Genomic DNA, 24759 nt, shown 5'->3' with positions numbered 1-24759 from the left:
GCCTCCAATCATTTATTCTCTGATTTATGTACGAGAAATAAGCAAGGTTGGAGCAGAAAGCAGAGAAAAGTAGTCCCCCTAAAGTTTATTTCATACCACAATCAACAGTGGCCATATTCTTTGCTTTTGCTCAGATTTGATCTTTATTGATAAAGATATTTCACAAAATAGCTAAGCTTCACTTAAAATATTCCAGTCCTATTAAAGTAGATTTTTTTAAAAACTTTTTGATAAAGTGCTTGGCAAAACCATTTTCATAATAACTTAAAGACTTCCCCAAATTTGACAGCACACCTTGCATGCAACGTTCCAAGTGATTGAGTCTGGGAACCCGACCAATGTAATAACATTGCTGAAATCGCTGACACATTTGAATTCTTTAATGAGGCAAAGAGATAAAGGGCTGGAGAACCTGTGATTCCCCAGCAACACTGGTGGAAAATGATCCAATCTGATATCAAGAGGTTCCTCCCCATCAAGAGTGTTCAGGAAGTTAGAAACAGACCAAGGGAGTTGTCCCAAACTGCAGCAAGTCTGCTGGAAATCCGCGTATGTGAATGTTGATGAGGACAGGATTGGGCTCACTTTTGATGCCCTCCCACAACTGACTAGACCACCAATACTTTTATTTTATATTCGTTCATGGGATGTGGGCGTCGCTGGCGAGACCAGCATTTATTGCCCATCCCTAATTACCCTTGAGAAGGTGGTGGTGAGCTGCCTTCTTGAACCGCTGCAGTCCGTCTGGTGAAGGTTCTCCCACAGTGCTGTTAAGAAGGGAGTTCCAGGATTTTGACCCAGTGACGATGAAGGAACGGCGATATATTTCCAAGTCGGGATGGTGTGTGACTTGGAGGGGAACGTGCAGGTGGTGTTGTTCCCATATGGCTGCTGCTCTTGTCCTTCTAGGTGGTAGAGGTCGCAGGTTTGGGAGGTGCTGTCGAAGAAGCCTTGGCGAGTTGCTGCAGTGCATCCTGTGGAGGGTACACACTGCAGCCACGGTGCGCCGGTGGTGGAGGGAGTGAATATTTAGGGTGGTGGATGGGGTGTCAATCGAGCGGGCTGCTTTGTCCTGGATGGTGTCGAGCTTCTTGAGTGTTGTTGGAGCTGCACTCATCCAGGCAAGCTGAGAATATTCCATCACACTCCTGACTTGTGCCTTGTAGATGGTGGAAAGACTTTGGGGAGTCAGGAAGTGAGTCACTTGCTGCAGAATACCCAGCCTCTGACCTGCTCTTGTAGCCACAGTATTTATATGGCTGATCCATGGGGGTCCAGGCTCAAACATTGACTGACCATGTGAGGGAGGTGCCAGAGGGCAGCTGGTGATACCATACCCCAGTAAGAGGCAGCATCTTCAGGACACAAGGGAAGAATGGGGGGTAAAAACACATTGGGGGAAAATTTCCACATGGTTCTCCCAATCTCCTGCTATAATTTGGTGGAAGATTTTGTTGATCTCCCGCCGAAGTCATGGTGGGAGATTTGGAGAACCCCCATAGAAATTTCAGGCAATTTTATTTACTGCAGATTGCATCTAAGTAAAAAAAACTGAAAATACCAAAAAGCTAGAATAGACATGTTAACATCAGGCAGAGATTTCTTCCCAGTCTCCAGTTTCTAATATCAGAGAATGTTTTTTTTAAAAAAACTAAGTCAAAACTAAATTTGGGAAGATCTGAATATCGCAAAATGGCCATCCTATTTTCTACAGAAGTTCCACAGCACAGAGTGTTACTGAAATGAATGTCTTCCCATCTGTGCTGCAATGCCTTATGTATCTCTCTTTATATCTGGTGTGAGACCATTTCACTGATGCTGATCAGAAGCACCCCCTCCTTCAGTATAATTTACAATTAAACAAACAGCTTTGATAGGATTCTGAAGTGCTAGTTCAGGTTATTAAAAGCACTTGATGTAACCTGCACACTGAAAGAGCCTTAAGTTGTCTGTTGTATTAATCTTATTGACAAATCACTCATCTGAGCCAATGCCCTTTACACAAAAGCAAACAGAAACCGCTCTGTAAAAGCGCAACTATCCACATGGAATACTAATTCTACAAATCTGCCCAGCAATTTATTGCACATTAAGTAGTGTATTGTGAAAAGTGCAATTTGCCACCAAGCTCAGAGGAATGTCTTTCACAAACTGAAGTCTGCACAAATCCATCAGTTCATTTATAGCATTCTCTCAGAGGGCTTCAGTCCGTACAAAATATGAAAACTGCAAATAGTCTTGAGTGTGGTTAGAAATGTAATTAATCTTAAATGAAATCATTTTGGCACCTCCAACACTCCATACACTCACAAATTACAGGCTGTTTGTTTCATTTAACTCTCAATGAAAAGGAGTAACATCTTGCTTGATATTCGCAATGGACAATAAAGATCCAAACTGAATTCACTGTCAATGGTTATGGTTTTCCACATGGGTTCTACTTGTTACTATAATGTGACCCAGGAATGACCTGTGAACTTATCCAAAAATAATGATGCTACAGGGGGTGGGGGGAGGCGTAATTCAAGCAGGTCAGAACAGCCAGCTTTTCCCTCTCCCTGATCTGAACGATGACATATTGTTGCTCGCAGCCCGACAGACAAGGACATGCATCGACCAAAGCAAGCATCAAGCAACCTGACTTAAAAACCTCTCACTTTCTGCACACATTGTTGAAACTGGATGCACTTTGTTTCAAATATATACAATGTAATGAACACATAGCATTAAATTGTAAAAGGTACTTAAAGAAAGCATGGGGCCAATTAGGGACAAAAAAGGAGATTTTCTTGTGGAGGCAGAGGGCATGGCTGAGACACTAAATGAGTACTTCGCATTTGTTTTCACTAGAGAAGAGGATGCTGCCATTGTAGCAGTAAAGGAGGAGGTAGTAGCGATACTGAATAGGATAAAAATAAAGAGGAGGTACTTAAAAGATTGGCAGTATTCAAAGTAGAAACGTCACCCGGTCCAAATGGGATGCATCCTAGGTTACTGAGGGAAGTAAGGCTGGAAATTGCAGAGCCTCTGGCCACAATCTTCCAATCTTCCTTAGATATGGAGATGGTGCTGGAGGACTGGAGGATTGCAAATGTTATACCCCTGTTCAAAGAAAGGGAGAGGGATAAACCCGGCAATTACAGGCCATGCAACCTAACGTCGGTGGTGGGGAAACTTTTAGTGATAATAATCTAGAACAAAATAAATTGGTACTTGGAAAAGTATGGACTAATAAATGAAAGTCAACATGGATTTGTTAAAGGAAAATCATATTTCACTAACTTGATTAAGTTCTTTGATGAAGTAATGGAGAGGGCGATTGAGGGTAGTGCGGTTGATATTGTGTATATTGACATTCAAAAGGCATTTGATAAAGTACCTCATAATAGACTGGTTAGCAAAATTATAGCCTATGGGATAAAAGGGTCAGTGGCAGCGTAGATACAAAATTGGCTAGGGGACAGAAAGCAGAGAGTAGAGGTGAACGGTTGTTTTTCAGACTGGAGGGAAGTATACAGTGGTGTTACCCAGCGGTCAGTATTAGGACCACTGCTCTTTTTGATATATATTAATGACCTGGGCTTGGGTATAGAGGATATAATTTCAAAGTTTGCAAATGACACGAAACTCGGAAATGTAGCAAACAATGTGAAGGATAGTAACAGACTTCAGGAGGACATAGACAGACTGGTGAAATGGGCAGACACATGGCAGATGAAATTTAATGCAGAGAAGTGTGAAGTGATGCATTTTGGTAGGAAGAATGAGGAGAGGCAATATAAACGAAATGGAACAATTTTAAAGGGAGTGCAGGAGCAGAGAGACCTGGGGGTGCACATACACAAATCTTTGAAGGTGGCAGGACAAGTTGAGAAGGCTGTTAAAAAAACATAGCATATGGATCCTGGTCTTTATTAATAGAGGCATAGAGTACAAAAACAAGGAAGTTATGCCAAACCTTTATAAAAACATTGCTTAGGACTCAGCTGGAGTATTGTGTTCAATTCTTGGCACCACACTTTAGGAAGGATGCCAAGGCCTTAGAGAGGGTGCAGAAGAGATTTACTAGAATGGTGCCAGGGATGAGGGACTTCAGTTATGTGGAGAGACTGAAGAAGCTGGGGTTGTTCTCCTTAGAATAGAGAAGGTTATGGGGAGATTTGATTGAGGTGTTCAAAATTATGAATGGGTTTGAGAGAGTAAACAAGGAGAAACTGTTTCCAGTGGCAGACGGGCCGATAACCAGAGGACACAGATTTAAGGTGATCGGCAAAAGAGCCAAAGGAAACATTTTTTTATGCAGAATGTTGTAATGATCTGGAATGCACTGCCTGGAAGGGTGGTGGAAGCAGATTTGACAGTAATTTTCAAAAGGAATTGGATAAATACTTCAAGGGAAAACATTTACAGGGCTATGGAGAGAGAGCAGGGGAATGGGACTAATTGGATAGCTCTGTCAAAGAGCCGGCACAGGCATGATGGGCCGAATGGCCTCCTCCTGTGCTGTACCTACTATGATACTATGATGTGGGGCTAGATTTTGCTGTAGCAGGGCACCTAACGGCGTTTGCCGGTCATTAGACTTGCCCTGCAACCCTTCAGCTCAAAGAAATTTTGCCAACAAAGTTGCTGAAAGTGTGAGCTGATAACGGGGCAGTGAGGGAAACAGGGCATCTGAGACCTGAGTGAACGGGGTAACCAACAAGGTATCTCCTTAACTGATGAGATTTAAGGTTTGGGAAATAAACAGCGGAAGGACTGAGAAGGAGGATGAATTAAAGGGGGTGAATTCAATGTCAAATCAGGTACAGAAAGAGAAATAAAGAGAAAGAAAGATTGGATTAAGAGAGAGAGAAAAAAAAAAAGACAGAAGGAAAAGTAAGGAAAAAACTGTTAAAATTTTAAATTTGACACTTTTAAAATCTCCCTGAAAAATTCAAATCCTGAAGGAATGAGACTCCACATTTGTAATAGTTAATTTTCGGTGCCAGAGAGGTTGATTGGCAGTAATTAACAATTATCATGTCATTAAAACGGTGCTTACGCTACTAATTACTAGCCGTAACTATCTGAGGTTGGTTTAGTTCGTATCTCTGGCACAAATACAGCAACTTCATGACTTTCAGAGCATGTCTATAGTGAGGCTGACAGTGAAATGCCGTTTTCACAAAGCTAACGGTGGAGCGGCACAACTCAGACAGCAACTTTTGGATATTCGCATTTAACAGTGCACCTGCTCCTTGCCAATAGCCTCACCGTTATTTTGACAACAAATTCTGGCCCATGATTATTTCCTGTGCTGATGGGGTCGGGCCAAGTGCCATCAGCAGAAGCTTGAGTCCATACCCACCGTCATTCAGGAATCAGCATTCCAATTTTTAACAGGGGCGGTAATACAGATTGATTCCAGATGAAAAAGTTATGTTTAATCACCGGGAAATTGGCAGAGACTACCCTAAGCAGGGCAATAGTAAACTGCAACCATAACAATAACGTTTTTCCCCATGGCAGGACATTAAAATTACAGCATTACAAGTTTACCTAGGCAGTTTATACTATAGGTGTGGACAAAGGAATTTATAATGGAAAAGTGGGCAGGATGTGCATGCAGATGTACAATTTTTAATATATGATAGCTATAGCTATGAAGGCAAGCTTTGTCCAGTTTCAATCACTCTGAACTTGTCATGAATGTTAAATGTATGCTTGTGAAAGTCATGCATCAGCGGAACATACAACTGGAAAAACTCTAATTGCTACCATGTAAACTAAATCAGCCATTTCTTGATGGTAAGTTCTATTAATTCATTTTAAGCTTGTTCATGCGAACACACTGTGAATATTCCAACAATGAAATAATAAAATCGGTGAACAGCAAATTAATGTCTATATATAGCCCCAGCTGTACAGGTATAGGCGTGAGGTACTCATTGACCATTGGCCCAGAATTTGCTTCAAAAATAACGGAGAGCTGGACAACGCTCATCATTATTTAAGGGCGAATGGAAGAGTAACTTCCGGCAAGCATGCACGCTCAAATCCAGAAGTTGTTCTACGAGATTCCCTGCTCATTTGAAAGCAGTGCGGGAAGGAGAGCTCAAGGGTGAAATGAATGGACCAGCGCGAAGTTGCTCTCCTGCCCAGCTCGAAATGAACTAGTCTACACAAAAAAAGATACGCTGGGTTTTTTTTAGGTTTAAACTAACTTTTAACGGCGTGGTAAGTGACTGCCACACAATCTCTCTGGTACTGAAAATTAACTTTTAAAAATGTGGATTTCAATTGTTGTTGGAGATTTTTTTTAAAAGTTAATTTTTATTTTTGTCTCTTTTATCTCTGTCATTTAATTCAATATTTCTTACCTTCTCTTTATTTCGCTTTCTCCAACTGATTTTACATTGAATTTACTGTTGTAGCTTTCACTTCCTGGTTCTGACTCTGCGCGGCTTGTCAAGGATGCTTCAATCTGATTGGTTGAGGAGTCAGAGAGCTCCTTTCCCTGTTCACACAGCTGACTGGTGCCCGGGAGAGGACACTGCACTCTTTGCAGCTCATCATTAGACTAGCACTAAAGCCCATGGATCGTTTGGGCGTAAGTTTAAATCTAATGAGTGGCGGGCCCCATTCGTTCACCACTCAGAGCAAATTCCGGGCCACTGTTGAACAAATTCTAAATATCATAATTTCAACAGAAGGAACTGAAGCCAACAAGTAGCACTGTAAGAACAAACTTAGCATGTCTGACAACCAAAATAAAGCACACCAAATTCTATCCTCAAAGGAAGGAAAAACATTAGTAACGAGAGTCTTTTTACTTTTGATGCCAGTTGTAGTTCGTAAGAGAAGTTTTGTGAGTGTGTCACTGGAAACTGGAGTCAGACAGCCTATGTTAACTATTATAGAGCTAGGAAAAAGAATGGATCATTGATTGTGACATCTTCCAACGGAAGTCATCCTAATACAAACCTCAAACCAGATCATACTGTAAAAGTAGAACATAAAAGACAGGAGAAGAAGAATTTTAAAACTGTCCGGCCGAGTCAAGCTTTACATATTCCCACCAGATAACCAGCAGTCATTATTCTGTGGCATGTTCCAGCAAATCTTAATTTTCACAACATCAACGGAAAAGAAGAAGAGAACGTCACTCTGGGACAATGTATGAGTCTCTTACTTTGATTTGAGTCTTAGGATTGGCAGGGAGGATGCGAATCTCTGCTTAGGTGAGCAGCAGTTAGCCGGAGGTAGGTTCATCTGTGAGATACATACATGACCTGAGTGTGTGTTTTTTCAGTCAGTAGACCAGGGCTGCCCTCTCGGATAGCAGTTAAATTAAATTACCCCTTCCCAGTCTTTCTAAGGAGTGTTTTTCACTGAAGGTACAATTTGTCAAAATGGTCCAAGATCATCACATACTCCTCTGGAGTAGCTGATCACTTTTGCTAAATAAACACACAAAGTACTTAATCCGGATTATGTTTTTACATAAATCAATACAATTCAGTTCCTGTTTTGGACCTTCAATCTTCTTATGTCCACATGCACAGTAACAAAAGATGACAGATAACATTTTACACATCAATGCACAGACTGAAAATTTTAGGTTCTGCTGCAGAATTTAATCAACTACAAGGATTTCAACTACACTTCCTGATGCAGAAACCCAGATCTCTATTAAAAGCGCTGATAAAGTCTTATAACAGTCATATCTTAGTAGACGCCATATAGTCTTCCTTATGGTGAAATGTATATTTTATACACATATTTATAAAACAGCAACTTGCATTTATATGGCGCCCTTAAGGTTGAAAAACATCCCAAAGCACTTTACAGAGGCATAGTCAAACAAATGGACACTAAGCCAAAGGAGGAGCTTTTAGGAAGGGTGACTAAAAGTTTAGTTTAAAAGACGGGTTTTGAGGACGGTCTTAAAGGAGGCGAGGTTGGTGAAAAGGCAGAGGGATTTAGGAATGGAATTCCAGAGTGTGGGGCCTAAGCAGTTGAAGGCATGATTACCAATGATCGGGCAAAGGGAAGGGGAGATGCACAAAAGGCCAGAATCAGACGAATGGAAAGTTCGGAGGTGGGGGGGGGGTGGTGTTGTAGGCCTCGAGGATGTTACATAGTTAGGGAGGAGCAAGGCCATGAAGGGATTTTAGCACAAGGATGAGAATTTTAAATTTTAGGCATTGGGGGACCCGGAGCCAGTGTAGATCAGTGACAACAGGGATAATGGGTTAGTGAGAGCACAGAATAGGATACAGGCAGCAGAGTTTTGGATGAGCTGAAATGGAGGATGGGAGGCCAACCAGAAGAGCATTAGTATAGTCAAATCTGCAGGTGATAACAGGCACGACATTTCATTCTCTAATCTCAGGTCCCTCCCCTTGTATTACATCCAAATACCTTCCACTATACCTTATTACTTTTAACTGGTACACTGCAGTGTATAACCTTTAAACACATGCCTAGCACAGCTCTAAACAACATTACTGAGTATACATGAATAACTAGGCAAGATTCCAATCATTATACTGAGCAGCAATCAAATCAATATTTGGTCTAAAAATATTTCCATAATTTAAAAATAGTTTTCATTTCAATTGAAAGGAAAATCGCAGGCTGGCGAGCGCATAAGCAAAAAGCCCGGCCTCTTTTTTTTTATCCTGAATACTCAAAAGGTCTTGTCCTGGATATTACATTAAAATTTCACATTATTATTGATTTGCAAAATGTTTATACTGACTTTTATATTGAACCATTATTAAACATTTTGCTGTAAGATTTGTTTTTCAGAGCAATGTGCAGAATTATTTAAAACAACTACATACGCTGGAGGGAAGTATACAGTGGTGTTCCCCAGGGGTTAGTATTAGGACCATTGCTCTTTTTGATATATATTAATGACCTGGACTTGCATATAGAGGGTATAATTTCAAAGTTTGCAGAAGATATGGAACTCGAAAATGTAGTAAACAATGTGGAGGATAGTAACAGACTTCAGGAGGACATAGAAAGACTGGTGAAATGGGCAGACACATGGCAGATGAAATTTAATGCAGAGAAGTGTGAAGTGATACATTTTGGTAGGACGAATGAGAAGAGGCAATATAAACCAAATGGAACAATTTTACAGGGGGTGCAGGAACAGAGAGACCTGGGGGTGTACATACACAAATCTTCGAAGGTGGCAGGACAAGTTGAGAAGGCTGTTAAAAAAGCATATGGGTTCCTAGGCTTTATTAATAGAGGCATAGAGTACAAAAGCAAGGAAGTTATGCTAAACCTTTATAAAACACTGGTTAGGACTCAGCTGGAGTATTGTGTCCAATTCTGGGCACCACACTTTAGGAAGGATGTCAAGGCCTTAGAAAGGGTGTAGAAGAGATTTACTAGAATGGTGCCAGGGATGAGGGACTTCAGTTACGTGGATAGACTGGAGAAGTTGTGGTTGTTCTCCTTAGAACAGAGAAGGTTGAGAGGAGATTCGATCGAGGTGTTTAAAATCATGAATGGTTTTGACAGAGTAAGTAAGGAGAAACTGTTTCTAGTGGCAGAAGGGTCGGTAACCAGAGGACACAGATTTAAGGTAATTGGCAAAAGAGCCAGAGGCGACACGAGGAAACATTTTTTTACGCAGCGAGTTGTAATGATCTGGAATGCACTGCCTGGAAGGGTGATGGAAGCAGATTCAATAGTAACTTTCAAGAGGGAATTAGATAAATACTTCAAGGAAAAAAAATTACAGGGCTATGGGGAAAGAGCAGGGGAATGGGACTAATTGGATAGCTCTTTCAAAGAGCCGGCACAGGCACATTGGACCGAATGGCATCCTCCTGTGCTGTACCTACTATGATTCTATGATAGGAGAGTTATGAAGCAAGTTAGCACATTAGGACCTCTCACCCAGGGGCCTTAGTTTGAAACCACTTTAGATTGGTGCATGCCTCCTCCCTTTTCTGCTGGCTGTAAGAGTCCTATGTGAAATGGCTTTAGGCTCTCAATTTACTCCTCAGAGAATGTTAGTGCAAAGCACAAAACCACTTACAAACTAACACTAAATTGTCAATCTCATCAAGGGATATGGGCCAAAGGTGGGTAAATGGAGTTGAGGGACAGATCAGCCATGATCTAAATGAATTGGGACTAGCTTAGTGGTATAAATTGGGCGACATGGACATGTTGGGCTGAAGGGCCTGTTTCCATGTTGTAAACTTCTATGATTCTATTAGAGGGATATGGGCCAAGTGCAGGCAATTGGGACTAGCTTAGTGGTGTAAACTGGGCGACATGGACATGTTGGGCCGAAGGGCCTGTTTCCATGTTGTAAACTTCTATGATTCTATGATTCTAATGCCGGAACAGGCTCGAGGGGCTGAATGGCCTACTCCTGTTCCTATGTTTCATTCAGACAAAACACAAAGCTGTTATCAAAAATGGAAATGATAAAGTGATGCATAATTGAATCTGAGATTGGGAGTTAAGCCCTATTGTTGGACCAGAGTTGAGGGAGCTAAGGTCAGTCGTGCTTTGATTACTAACAGGACTAATCAAATGTTATTCATTTTCTGTGGATCCGTTCACGTTGTCCAATCTGTGAAGCACAGGTATTCACGCAGTGCACACACGAGAATGCCTTGTTTTGGTCACCTTTGGTTGTTGTTGCTGGTGTTGACAATTCTTTATTTCAAGTTGTCCACCCCGTGTCATAGAATTGAAGACCATCTTGATTGGTCTTTCACAAGTATTTCCCAGTAGTTTGTGTCAATCCCACACAGTTTCAGGTTCTTCTTCAACACGTCCTTAAAACACTTCCCTTCCCCTCCCCGGGAGCACTTACCATCTTTGAGCCAGCCATGATGGGAAGTCACTGCAATTCACCAAAACGTGTTCCTCCCAATGGAACTGTGCTTTTAACAGGCTTGTCGAATGCTTTTTGACTTTCCACATTTCAGCAGCTCACAATTAATAACACACGAGATGCATAATGGATTCACAGATGAAACTTATTGATGTCCTTGACATAACAGCAACAGCTAAGCGACAAGTGAGAGCTGGCCATCTTCCAAGGACCAAATGCAATGAGTCATCCTTGCAGATATGGCTACCCATCATGCAGAAGTATTACCTCAAAACAACACCCCACATGTCCCAGAGGGAGCTTTGCAGTGCATCTGAACTACACTATACCTGATGTCATGTGCTTACTGACAACACTGGTACCAAAAGTCGAAATGTTCCATTCCCCAGCACTGAAAGCTCTCACTTAATAAACACAAACATTTAAGCTCAGTTATGGTGAATTGTTACTCAAATGTTTAATTATGCTGGAAGAACACTGGCCATAAAAGTATTTGTAGGAAGCCATTGTGTTGAACGGCACAGTAGTTGTTTGGAGAATGGTACCTTGTCATGAGAAGTACACATGAATGCTTGTGTGGGTGTGTGTGTTCTGCAAAGGGCTCACATCATTGCTGTGGGAAGGAGAAGACCTTGTCTGCTGTATACAGCATTTAGAAGCTGCAACTGGATGAAATGAAGGCAGAGGTCACAGCAAATCACCCAGTTGGCATCAGAAGCGAGTTGGCACAAATCCATGCTGCAGCCATTTTAAGCTGAAAGAGATATTTTCTAATGGTTCAAGTTTTGTTTCCATGAGACCTTGTTTGCAGTTTTTGGAGAAAGCTGACCAGCCTTCTAGTTGCGGCAGGGAGTTTGTGTTCAGGGCTGTCATAATCCTTTCCTTCACTGAATATAGAGCTGCTATTGAAGGGACTAACTTGGTGACAAAAGCTCTCCTACGGAGGACAAAGAATTCAACCTCCCCCCACCCACCCACTTGCCCACACACACACACAAAATACACTAAGCCTAATTTTAAGCAATTCAACCTTTTATGCTTTTCTTTCAGAGAATACTCTCAAACGTCAATCAATGTCATGTTTTACTTCTGAAATATGCAGAGATCCACTTGAAAAAATGTTGCATGTTTGAGAAAAACAGGCACATTCTAATAAATTATCAATTGCACAAGGCTGGCCATTCAAATGGATTCAGATTTTTGTAGCAAAGTTAAGACAAAGTACATTATATTGACTAGTCCATAACTGAACCCAGTAGGGATCAGTAATCTGCGGCAATGTACTGTAGCTTCCTTGCAGATGTAACAATGACAGTTCCTTCTTGTACCAACAGAAAACAACTTGCATTCCTCATTCAATTCACTGCAGTCAGTGAATAGAACATCTGACATGAGCAAGATTTAAAGGAGATTTGTTTTTAAATATAGCTTTAATGTGCCCTTGTTCTTTATGAGAGCACTGTTTGTAACGGAGTTATTATTTTTAAATAATGAAGGAATGGATCCTCAAGTCCATGTAGTCCTACATCTTCCCATTCTTTCGGTGGTCAGCTGGAGTGCTAGGCATGATCATGAGTTTATTACAACACTTATTGTACCATCCTCTGCCTGGGCTAAAGTGCCAGATTACAGGAGTGAGGAAAGACTGTTGCAGTCTCTTACTCAACCGCACGTAAAATGACAGCCCAAATGCCTCCACAACAGCCCTACTCCATTTGAAATTGGATTTTCTTTTAATTAAATTGTTCAATTTTAATTTGATATCCGTGGGAGAAGCCCAGAATAAACAATCCTACCCACGAGTAGACCAAACCAACGCTTGGAGCTCCTTGGAGGTGAGCTTTTCCTCCTATCAGGAGCCTATTCTGGCTGCAGTCACAAGCAGGGGAGCAGGAACAGTCGCACAGTTATTTTCTGCATGACTGAGGGGAGCTGCTACATATTATTCTGGGTTTTGTGCCTCAGCTTGTAATTCAGATCAAATGAGGGGGTGGTGATTTGCCTCACTTAACAGTGGTGCCATCAGGTGGCATCAGAGCCCAAAAGCTTACTAGCAGCCGAACGAACTCAAGTGCTTCCGTCTGTTGCTAATAAAGGAAAAATCAATAATTATTGGGTTTACTTGTTGATGTGCAGTGCAGGCAAACTGATAGCAAACTACTCAGTGACGTGCAATGAACAGCTGTGTCCCTGTTAAATGTTAGTACTAGCCTGTAATCACAGAGATACTCTACTAAAGGTTCTGATTAGAAATAAGCATTGGAACTAAACTGAGTTTTTAGTGAATCCACTTCTGATTTCAACTGGTATTTGGAGCTGTCAACCACGGGGGATTTTAGGAATTGCATTGATGATCAAAAAGGGTGGCCGAGATTGCAAAACTAATTTCAGATATAAGGGGTAATTTTAGAAATTTTCAGTTCCAGGCCGGTGCCTCACCCATTGAGAATACACATTTGTAAAATTACTTTGTGGAGGTACGTTTATTTTTCAGAGTGTCAGACGTTAAATTAGGTTGAATTTTTAAACTAAGATGGGTGATAGCGCATAGGGACTTTATCATTATCCTACTGAGGACAGAATCCCAGCCATGCCAAATCTATGAGAAATACCATGGTGTGGATCTGGTCACGCATCTGTCACTGTTAGTCCTGTCAAGGGGACTGTAAGATGGAGGATTTGCAGACAGCTCACCCAGCAGCTGAAGAACGGCTGGCCTCCTTCACTGATTCCCTGTAGGGTGTCACGGGGTTGCTTATCAGAACCTTCTTTTACTGATGTTGGGTGCAAAGTCATAGAACTACTGGCAGCAACACCTCTCTTGTTTGTCAAAATGAAAATCTATGACAGTTGCCTTAAATGTCTGGTAATATTCACTTTCAGACAGGTACAACAACTACCTTCTTCACACAGAAGCACCAATCCATTTTGACTTGTTGGGAATTGGTAGCTGTCCTTAAACCACACTGGCAAGGAGCAAAGTTGCCAACTGTACACTTGCTGCAACATAAAATCACCCACCTCCAAGGTTGGGATGTAGGATGTAAATTTTCAGAATTTGTCCTATCAGAGGGATGCCTCTCCCATTCGCTGTGTGTATTGGGAATCTGCAGGCACGCTGCCCGTGATTTTTCCATCCATTAAAATTAATGGGAAGCCGTGGGTAGGTTGCTTGTGATTTCCCATTATGTGTGTGGTCAGTGGGCGAGACTCCCCACTGCTTGTATCATTGTTTTAATTTTGTTCCACCGCACACAGATGTGTACTTCAACCATGGAGCCAAACTGAATTGAGCTGCCTGACCCAGAATGCACTGCAGCAGCCGAGTTGTCTATTGTTTCCTTGTTGAAAGACATTGATTAGGAGTCTATAAATAGCTATCTTTGCAACAAAATGAGCTCTTGCAGTTTAATACAATACATGAACCTTAAGAATTATAAACTAGTTGGCCTAACTTCCGTAGTAGGGAAAATGCACAGAAGAATTGTATAGGAAACTCCCCAACAGACTAGTGCAACAGTTCTCAAAGCTTTTTCAGGTTAAGTCTCATAATTTCAAGTGTTTTTGGGCCATGCCCCAATAAAACGTTCTTATAGCCTCTGGCACACATTTGGCTAAGGATATGATTGTGTACGTAAGTGTGTATTTGTTTTTCTCTCATTCACTTAGTTTCTCTTTCTCTTTGCTTCTGTGCTTCTCCTTTCCTTTACCTTTTCCCCTCTCTTCTTGCTTTTTCACTTTTTTCCTCTCCCCTTCCCGTTCACAAATTTCTCTCTTCCCTTCACTTCAGGACTTAATTTAACCTGATACTTCAGTGCAGTACTGAGACCTGTCTGCAGTGTCAGTGGTACGGTCTTTCAGATGAGATATTAAACTGGGGACTTCTCTGCCTGTTCTGGTAGAGGTAAAAGATTCTCCCAGTGTCTTGCCCAAAATTCATCCCTTAACCAATACCACAAAAAAAATCGATTTCATAACAACACAAGAAATAGGGGGAGTAGGCCATACGGCCCCTCGAGCCTGCTCCGCCATTCAATAAAATCACGGCTGATCTTTGACCTCAATTCCACTTTCTCGCCCGATCCCCATATCCCTTGGTTCCCCTAGATTCCAAAAATCTATTGATCTCAGTCTTGAATATACTCAACGACTGAGAATCCACAGCCCCCTGGGGTAGAGAATTCCAAATACTCATGACTCTCTGAGCGAAGAAATTCCTCCTCATCTCAGTCCGAAATGGCCGACCACTTATCCTGAGACTATGGAGGGAAAATTGGATAGGGGCCATTTTTGGGCGTAGGTAGCGTGATGTGCTATTACCCCGTGCCCAATGACCCCTGCGCAGGCATTTCGCAAGTTTCCACCCACCTGAGGACTTGCCTGCAATCAGCGTTCTATTCCAGGCCTTGCATGAGGAATCAATGCAATTTGTACTTTCAACCACCAGGGGGAGCTCCATCTCTTAAAGGGAGGATGTTTCTTAGAAATCTCTTATAGGCAGCTTGTACCTGTTATTTGCTGAAAATAACAGTCTACTGTCTGCACTGTAAAACACAGATGCAGGTCCCATCCCTATGTTTACATACTGATGAGTTATGTTAAAACATTGAATAAAGGTTGCGCACTACTAAATCCCACATCCTCCAATCTGCACGCCAGACCTCACCAATCTGCCGATCTGAGTTGGTACCGGACCTGCGAGAGTGCGTGCACCAAGGTTCTCTGCTGATGTACAAGAGACCTTGGTGCAAGAGGTAGACGGAAGGAGGGACATCCTATATCCACAAGGGGGGTAGAGGGGTGCAAGAGGCCCTCCAGACATATATCCAAAAGGCAGTGGGAGGCAGCGGGGGACGAAGTCAATGCCAGGCGCAGAGCATCATGAACATGGATGCAGTGCAGGAAGAAGTTCAATGCTTTGACATGAGTGGTCAAGGTGAGTGAGGTTAACTGTCAAGTGGTGTCTCCTACCACCTGCACCACGCACTACACACATCCCCCACATACCAACAAACTCTTTCTATCAGTACTCAACTCTTCCAATCAGATGCTTCCTCTCATTCTCACACATTACCATTGTTGCAAGCCGCCCACCCACAACTCACAGGCCACACACACTGGCAGCTATTCGACCATGACAGGCACATCACCCAGACATATGTCCCGCTTTCTTGCAGGAGAAGGTGGTGCATATCAGCAGCAAGTGACATTGGCATTTAGCCCCTCGAGCCTGTTCCACCATTCAGTGAGATCATGGTTGACCTGTGACCTAACTCCATATACCCACCTTAGCCCCATATCCCTTAATACCCTTGGTTCACAGAAATCTATCAATCTCAGATTTAACATTCAGAAGTGAGCTAGCATCAACTGCCGTTTGCAGAAGAGTGTTCCAAACATCTCCCACCCTTTGCGTGTAGAAGCATTTCCTAACTTCACTCCTGCATGATCTGGCTCTAAATGTTAGGCCATGTCCTTGCGTCCTAGTCTTCAAGTCTAGGAGACCTCCAGAAACAGTTACAAATGTCTCGGCAGCCAGAAGCAATAATCCAGCCACTAACCTGTAAATCCTGCATGGTCCCTTTAAATAGCACTGGTGGGAGTTCTTCCAGGCACTCTAAGACACGTTCAGATGGTTGGGCTTAAGACTGTGCGTTGAGTTGAGCGTTGAATCCCAAAATGGTGCCTATCACTTTAAATAAGCATTGCACACTGATTGAAGCCATTTTCTCCCTACTTTGCATGATTCCAGCGTTCGTTATCTGCGCCTGCGCTAACTCCTATACTAAGATGGAGCCCTGCGCAGGTCATGCTGGAAATGTGCGTGCGCATCCAAGATGCCATCTTGGATGTTGGAGAAGCCGTGTAGCGCCGAAACAACGGGCGCTACATGGCCGAATTTAGCGCCTACAGTCCCCTAATTCTAGACTCTCCAGTCAGGGGTAACATCTTCTCAGCATCTACCCTGTCAAGCCCTCTCAGAATCTTATATGTTTCAATGAGATCACCTCTCATTCTTCTAAACTCCAGAGAGTATAGGCCCATTCTATTCAATCTTTCTTCACAGGACAACCCTCTCATCCCAGGAATCAATCTAGTTGATCAATCTATATAAATACTGTGGCTACAAGAGCAGGTCAGAGGCTGGGTATTCTGCGGCAAGTGACTCACCTCCTGACTCCCCAAAGCCTTTCCACCATCTACAAGGCACAAGTCAGGAGTGTGATGGAAAACTCTCCACTTGCCTGGATGAGTGCAGCTCCAACAACACTCAAGAAGCTCGACACCATCCAAGACAAAGCAGCCCGCTTGATTGGCACCCCATCCATCACCCTAAACATTCATTCCCTTCACCACCGGCGCACTGTGGCTGCAGTGTGTACCATCCACAGGATGCACTGCAGCAACTCACCAAGGCTTCTTCGACAGCACTTCCCAAACCCACGACCTTTACCACCTAGAAGGACAAGAGCAGCAGGCACATGGGAACAACACCATCTGCACGTTCTCCTCCAAGTCACACACCATCCCGACTTGGAAATATATCGCCGTTCCTTCGTCGTCGCTGGGTCAAAATCCTGGAACTCCCTTCCTAACAGCACTGTGGGAGAACCTTCACCACATGGACTGCAGCGGTTCAAGGCGGCTCACCACCACCTTCTCAAGGACAATTAGGGATGGGCAATAAATGCCGGCCTCGCCAGCGACGCCCACATCCCATGAACGAGTAAAAAAAAATCTAGAATTAACTGGTCATTTATCTCATTTGCTTTGTGCAAATTGTCTGCCATGTTTGCTTACATAACAACAGTGACTACATTGCAAAAAACAACTAATTCAGTGGCAGTGAAGCTTTTTGGGGTGCCTAGATTATGAATGAATGAATGAATGAAAGAGTGAAGGAATGAAGGAAGGAGTGAAGTGAGAAAGGAGTGAAGGAAGGTGTGAAGGAAGGATTGAACGAAGAAGCGAAGGAAGGAGTGAAGGAGTGAGGGAAGGAGCGAGGGAAGGAGCGAGGGAAGGAGTGAAGGAGTGAAGTAAGGAAGGAAAGAGTGAAGATGTAGTGAAGTAAGGAAGGTGTGAAGGAAGGATTGAAGGTTGTGCATTATATGGTATAACATGGTTTTATAAAACAAAACATTATCTGATTTACCATAAGCAACGTCACAGGAGATTAGCTAGTAATACATTAAAAATAGTACATCTGCTTACGCAGACATCTCACCCACAGGTCGCACTTTATTATAGAGAAAAGCAATCTTAAAATGCTGTGTTAATCTCAGCTGGAGCCTGAAATTCTAAGGGGCCCCAGGAATGTGTCACAAGATCACAAGATAATTAGAGACAAGGAAGGCTATCGTCCCTCCATTGTAGCCCAATTGTTTCTTAAATGATTCCAGGGTTTTTGCCTCTACTGCTCTATTGTGAAGTTTATTCCACATGTTGATCACTCTTTGTGTGAAGAAAAATTTCCTGATGTAAGTCTTGCATTTAGCTTTTACTAGTTTGAACCTGTGTCCCAGTTCTTGTCCCTCAGTTTAATTTAAAGTAATAATCCAGGTCAACATTTTCTATACCATCAACAATTTTGTATACCACTTCCTTTCCACTTGCTTTGAAAAGCCCCAGTCTATCCAGTCTTTCCTCATAATGTAGACTTCTGACACTTATGGCTCGTCTCTGCACTGCCTCCAGCACTTAAATGTCTTTCTTGTTTCTTGGTATCCAGAACAGTCTTTAAGGTGCAGTCTGACCAGAGCTCTACATAACTTGCTCATTCCATCCTCTGACTTATGTTCTACTATTTTGGCTATGTACTTCAACATCCTTTTAGCTTTGCTAATTGGTGCTCTGCATCGGTTGGACATATTTAGCATCAAGTCTACTAAGCCTCCTAGGTCGCATTCAGTTTACTCCTTAGCTATTTCAACTCCTTTCATGTCAATATATGCAAGGTGGGTCTGGGGACATATCAACATTTGTAGAGGTCCTGGGAGTCTGTCAGCATTTGCAAGGGGTCCCGGAAAGACTAAAGTTTAAAAATGTCTGAGGAAGGTATTCCTTGTAGTAATATTATAAAATTTTCTGTTGAGATCAAACTACACGGTCAGGAGACTAATGCAAGAGACACTTATAACATTTAAATGGATTTGGACCAATTAGATGGATGGGCTATGGAATGGATGAAAAATTGTAAAGTGAATAAATCTAAATTTATATGCTGATTGGAACAGGAATCAGGGTTTTAGATTTTCATCTTTTAAAAAGCACTGGATAAATATGTACTTCTGGGGAAGGTGGGACCTGTACAGGCCGGACGGGCTGCACCTCAATGGAGCTGGGACCAATGTCCTCGCAGGGAAGTTCGCTTGTGCTGTGGGGTGGGGTTTAAACTAATTTGGCAGGGGGATGGGCACCAGGATGTAGCAATGGAAAGGAGAAACAAGGGGCACAAAGGATTGGGGGAGAAAAATAGCAGAAAGTCTAAGACTGGTTTGCAATGCATGTGTGTAAATGCACGAAGCATGGTAAACAAGGTTGGTGAGCTGCAGGCACAAATAGCCACATGGGAATACGGTGTTGTGGCGATAACAGAGACCTGGCTCAAAAAAGGACAGGATTGGGTACGAAATATTCCTGGATACAAGGTGTTCAGGAATGATAGGGAAGGGAAGAAAGCAGGGGGGATGGCAGTTTTAATTAAGGAGAATATTGCCATACTGGAGAGAGAGGATGTCCCGGAGGGGTCAAGGGCAGAATCTATTTGGTTAGAGTTAAGAAATAAAAGAGGTGCCATTACGCTACTGGGTGTATTCTATAGGCCACCAACTAGTGGGAAGGATATAGAGGAGCAAATTTGCAGGGAAATTACAGAGAGGTGCAAAAGCTATAGAGTAGTGATAACTGGGGACTTCAACTATCCTAATACAGACTGGGATAACAATAATACTATAAGGATAGTGAGGGGGAGGAATTTTTGAAATGTGTCCAGGATAACTTTCCTAACCAGTAAGTTTCTGGCCCAACGAGGAAGGAGGCATTGCTGGACTTGGCTCTAGGGAATGAGGTGGGCCAAGTGGAGCAAGTGTCAATGGGGGAGCATTTAGGGAGTTGCGATCATAGTGTCATAAGGTTTAGAATAGCTATAGAAAAGGACACGGACTACTCTAAAGTAAAAATACTCAATTGGAGGAGGGCCAATTTCAATGGGATGAGAACAGACCTGGCCAGGGTAAATTGGAATCAAAGATTGGCAGGCAAAACTGTAATTGAACAGTGGGTGGCCTATAAAAAGCAGATGGTTCGGGTACTGTCTAGGCTCATTCCCATGTGGCAGAAAGGTAGGGCAATTGAAGCCAGAGCTCCCTGGATGACAAAAGAGATAGTGAGTAAGATGAAATGGAAAAAAGGGACGTATGACAGATGTCAGGTTGATAACACAAGTGAGAACCAGGCAGAATATAGAAAGTTCAGAGAGGAAGTGAAAAAGGAAATAAGAGGGACAAAGAGAGAGTATGAGAATAGACTGGCGGCCAACATAAAAGGGAATCCAAAAGTCTTCTACAGGCATGTAAACAGTAAACGGGTAGTAAGAGGAGGGGGGGGGGGGTGACGATTAGGGACCATGAAGGAGATCTACTCATGGAGGCAGAGGGGATGGCTGAGGTACGAAATGAGTACTTTGCATCTGTCTTTACCAAGGAAGAAGATGCTTCCACAGTCTCAGTAAAGGAAGATATAGTTGAAATACTGGATGGGCTAAAAATTGATAAATAAGAGGTATTTAAAGTAGATAAGTCGCCCAGTCCGGATGGGATGCATCCTAGGTTGCTGAGGGAAGTAAGGGTGGAAATTACGACGGTACTGGCCATAATCTTCCAAACATCCATAGATACGGGGATGGTGCCAGAGGATTGGAGAATTGCAAATGTTACACCCTTGTTCAAAAAAGGGTGTAAGGATAAACCCAGCAACTACAGGCCAGTCAGTTTAACCTCAGTGGTGGGGAAACCTTTTGAAACGATAATCCGGGACAGAATTAACAGTCACTTGGATGAGGGTGAATTGATTAGGGAAAGCCAGCACGGATTTGTTAAAGGCAAATCGTGTTTATCTAACCAGATAGAGTTTTTTGATGAGGTAACAGAGAGGGTAGATGAGGGCAATGCAATTAATGTGGTCTATATAGACTTTCAAAAGGCCTTTGATAAAGTGCCGCACGGTAAGCTGATCATCAAGATTGCAGCCCATGGAATAAAGGGGGCAGTAGCAACATGGATACAGAACTGGCTAAAGGACAGGAAACAGAGAGTAGTGGTGAACGGTTGTTTTTTGGACAGGAGGGAGGTGTGCAGTGGTGTTCCCCAGTGGTCAGTGCTGGGACCACTGCTTTTCTTGATATATCTTAATGACTTGGACTTGGGTGTACAGGGCACAATTTCAAAATTTGCAGATGACACAAAACTTGGAAGGCTAGTAAACAGTGAGGACGATAGTGATAGACTTCAAGAGGATATAGACAGGCTGGTGGCATGGGCGGACACATGGCAGATGAAATTTAACCAGAAAAATGTGAAGTGATACATTTCAGTGGGAAGAATGAGGAGAGGCAATATAAACTAGAGGGCACAACTCTAAAAGGGGTACAGGAACATAGAGATCAGGTGGTATATGTGCACAAATCGTTGAAAGTGACAGGGCAGGTTGAGAAAGTGGTTAAAAAAGCGTACGGGATCCTGGGCTTTATAAATAGAGGCATAGAGTACAAAAGTATGGAAGTCATGATGAACCTTTATAAAACACTGGTTCGGCCACAACTGGAGTATTGTGTCCAGTTTTGGGCACCGCACTTCAGGAAAGATGTGAAGGCCTTAGAGACGGTGCAGCAGAGATTTACCAGAATGATTCCAGGGATGAGGGACTTTAGATATGTGGATAGACTGGAGAAGCTGGAGTTGTTCTCTTTGGAACAGAGAAGGTTGAGAGGAGATTTGATAGAGGTGTCCAAAATCATGAAGGGTCTAGACAGAGTAGATAGAGAGAAACTGTTCCCATTGGTGGAAAGGTTAAAGACCAGAGGACATAAATTTAAGGTGATTGGCAAAAGAACCAAAGGTGACATGAGGAAAAACTTTTTCACACAGCAAGTGGTTAGGATCTGGAATGCACTGCCTGAGGGGGTGGTGGAGGCAGATTCAATCATTGCCTTCAAAAGGGAACTGGATAAGTACTTGAAAGGAAAAAAATTGCAGGGCTATGGGGAAAGGGTGGGGCAGTGGGACCAGCTGGATTGCTCTTGCATACAACCAGCACGGACTCGATGGGCTGAATGGCCTCCTTCTGTGCTATAACCTTCCTATGATTCTATGATTCTATATTTGGTTAGTAATTAAGAATAAAGGTTTGAAGAATAAGCACAGATAGAGATGACCAAAAGCTGTGTGGAACATGATGATTCTTGAGCTGCTGGAACCATAGAAGTATCATGCCGAGGAAGGCAAGCAGTCAAAGAAGAAGAGTAGGATGTAGGATCAGATGAAATATTCTGGAATTTTTCCCATTTTACTTTTCTGGGAGGCAGGGAGAAACTTTGTAGAATATTTCCTAAACAGATTAAATAGAATTGATTGTATATGGTCTGGACAGGAATGGGTTTGGTGGACCAAAGGGTCTTTTTCCTTTCCATGATTTGTTAAATTCATATGACCTTTTTTTTGTTCAACTTTCACCAGTAAATTGGACTGCCATGGGTTTTTCCCTCTTTTTAGTTCTGTTTGAGTTACAGTTGCATGCAAACAAACTATAATTCACAACAGAAAATAGATGCTGGATGCAAACTCATTCCCACCTGCTGTGCAAACGGACTTTATATAGTGCAGTGTGTATACTGTTTCAAAATAATGGAATTCTAAAAAAATGTATTTTACTGGTGATGTCCTAAAGTCACCAGTAGAAACCTGACTGGGTAGCTCTGCCAAGGGCTTTTCCTTGGAAGATTAAATGAATTGAATGGAACCTTTAACGGGTCACATTGTACAAAATCTGAAATGAACAGGCTTGATGGGCCAAATGGCCTTTTCTCATTCTGTACATTTTTATGTTCCAATGGGCAGATGACCCACCATGTAGGACAGTGTTGTCCAATGCATTAGCTACTAGCCACATGTGGTTAATTGGGAATCCAGATGTGATTAATTGCATTTCTGGTTAGTAAATAAAAATGAGTAATAGACACCATCATTGGGCATGTGATCTCAATACTCATATTTGCATGACGTATGCATGTGTACATTAAATTTTTTATTAGTTTGTTGGTAAAATGATAAGTCAAAAAGCAGAGTGTACGAGAGGTTTTTTGATCATTGTGTGCGCTTTATTTTCTTGGTTACTGCTTCTTGGTTATCTGCTACGATGTGTGTAATAGAGCACATTGAAACACCAGTAACATTGTATGGAGAACCAAGCTGGCATTGTGGTCACCAATATCTGCTCTAGGCCAGCAGAAGATGAAAACAAGTCCAAGCAGCTGCAACGGGGCATTCCATGGCCAAGTGCAAGCAGCATCCAATCACGCAGGGGCGTCTCGTTGTGCGAGTCAACATTCTCAGCAATCACACTGAGGACATCAGAGTATCGCTCACAACTACTGGACAAATACCTAGAAGCTGCACTAAGATGTGCTGTGTCTGATAAATTCATGGCAGAACTCCAAACTTTGGTGAAAGAGAAAGACTGCAAAGTTTTGCCCCAAATGGAGGCAGATGTTTGTTAAGTAAACATACATGTGAAGTACATTTACTGTATTGCTGTGTAAGGCATTTTCCACTAAAATTAGTGCTTGTGGCTAAAACGGTATTGCCGTAGCCGCACTTGTGGCTAGTATAGGACAACACAGATGTAGAGAACAATGTTACACTAGAAAATATAGAAAGCTCGTCAGACTTGTGGCTCGCAGATTCTAGTAGTCTCAAGATTGAATCTCATGGTTGCAGTAATCATGGGTCAAGTGCCTCACCTGTCATATGCTCCAACAAGACTCTGATCCAAAATTTGGCCCATGTCAATTTACCTTGGGGCTGAATTTCCTTGCTGCCTCTCCCGCTGTTCTTAAGTAGAAATTACACATGTTATGGCAGTGGCGCGGGAGAGGCACCAAGGAAATTCATCACCAAGGTAAATTCACGTGGGCCAAATTCCACCCCCCTTGACTCTGATGCTGCGTACATACTGCCCCATCCTTGTTTCACTCCCTTCTTTCGCTATCTGAATGCGATCAAACCATCTCCAAAGTAGGTAGTCTAGATTACTTTGGAACATTCGGTTAGGTAGTAAAGTAGATTAAAGGGGACTGACCACGAACACTGGTGGCACAGGACAGTGAAGCAGTAGAGAAATGACACTGGGACATCCAGATACAAAGATACCGCGGCACAATCATTGCAATGCATGCACATATGCTGCTTCACAAAATCTATACATCCTCAATTCTATTTTGCAGTGCGCTTGCATCTCCTCCAGCCTGCTCCCACCTAAATGGAAGCGTGCATCTTTTTTTAAAGTGAGACACGGCCTCCTGATTTCGATCTCAGGCTGGAGCAGGCTACTAAGCAGACTGAACACTGCATAATAGAAGCAGATCTCAGAAGATCTCAGAAGTTAGCACCTACCTACCCACACTGGGGTGTTAATGGTATGCTATACTACAGCTGCTATTCCTTCATGTTCAACCAGTACAGGCTGTCATACATGCAGTAATCACATATGAAAAACCATCTGTAAATGAGGACCATAAAATAAATGATCAAGCATGGCTGATTTTTTGAGACTGAGATACGTATGGTAATTGCAATGTAGTTAATTTAACAGTATGGGTCATTTTTAACATTTCTATGTATTTT

At 42.5% G+C, this 24759-nt stretch overlaps 1 protein-coding gene across 2 annotated transcripts in view; it reads right to left on the bottom strand.

The window, feature by feature from the left end:
• Nucleotides 1-24759, bottom strand: part of sorcs2 (sortilin-related VPS10 domain containing receptor 2) — a 598225-nt gene that overhangs the window by 194816 nt on the left and 378650 nt on the right. The gene's annotated exons all lie outside the window — the stretch shown is intronic.

Source organism: Heptranchias perlo, chromosome 1 (assembly GCF_035084215.1).
Source record: "Heptranchias perlo isolate sHepPer1 chromosome 1, sHepPer1.hap1, whole genome shotgun sequence".
NCBI classification, from domain to species: Eukaryota; Metazoa; Chordata; class Chondrichthyes; order Hexanchiformes; family Hexanchidae; genus Heptranchias; species Heptranchias perlo.
Note: the sequence above shows the minus strand (reverse complement) of the source record. Positions and strands in the feature narration are given on the sequence as shown.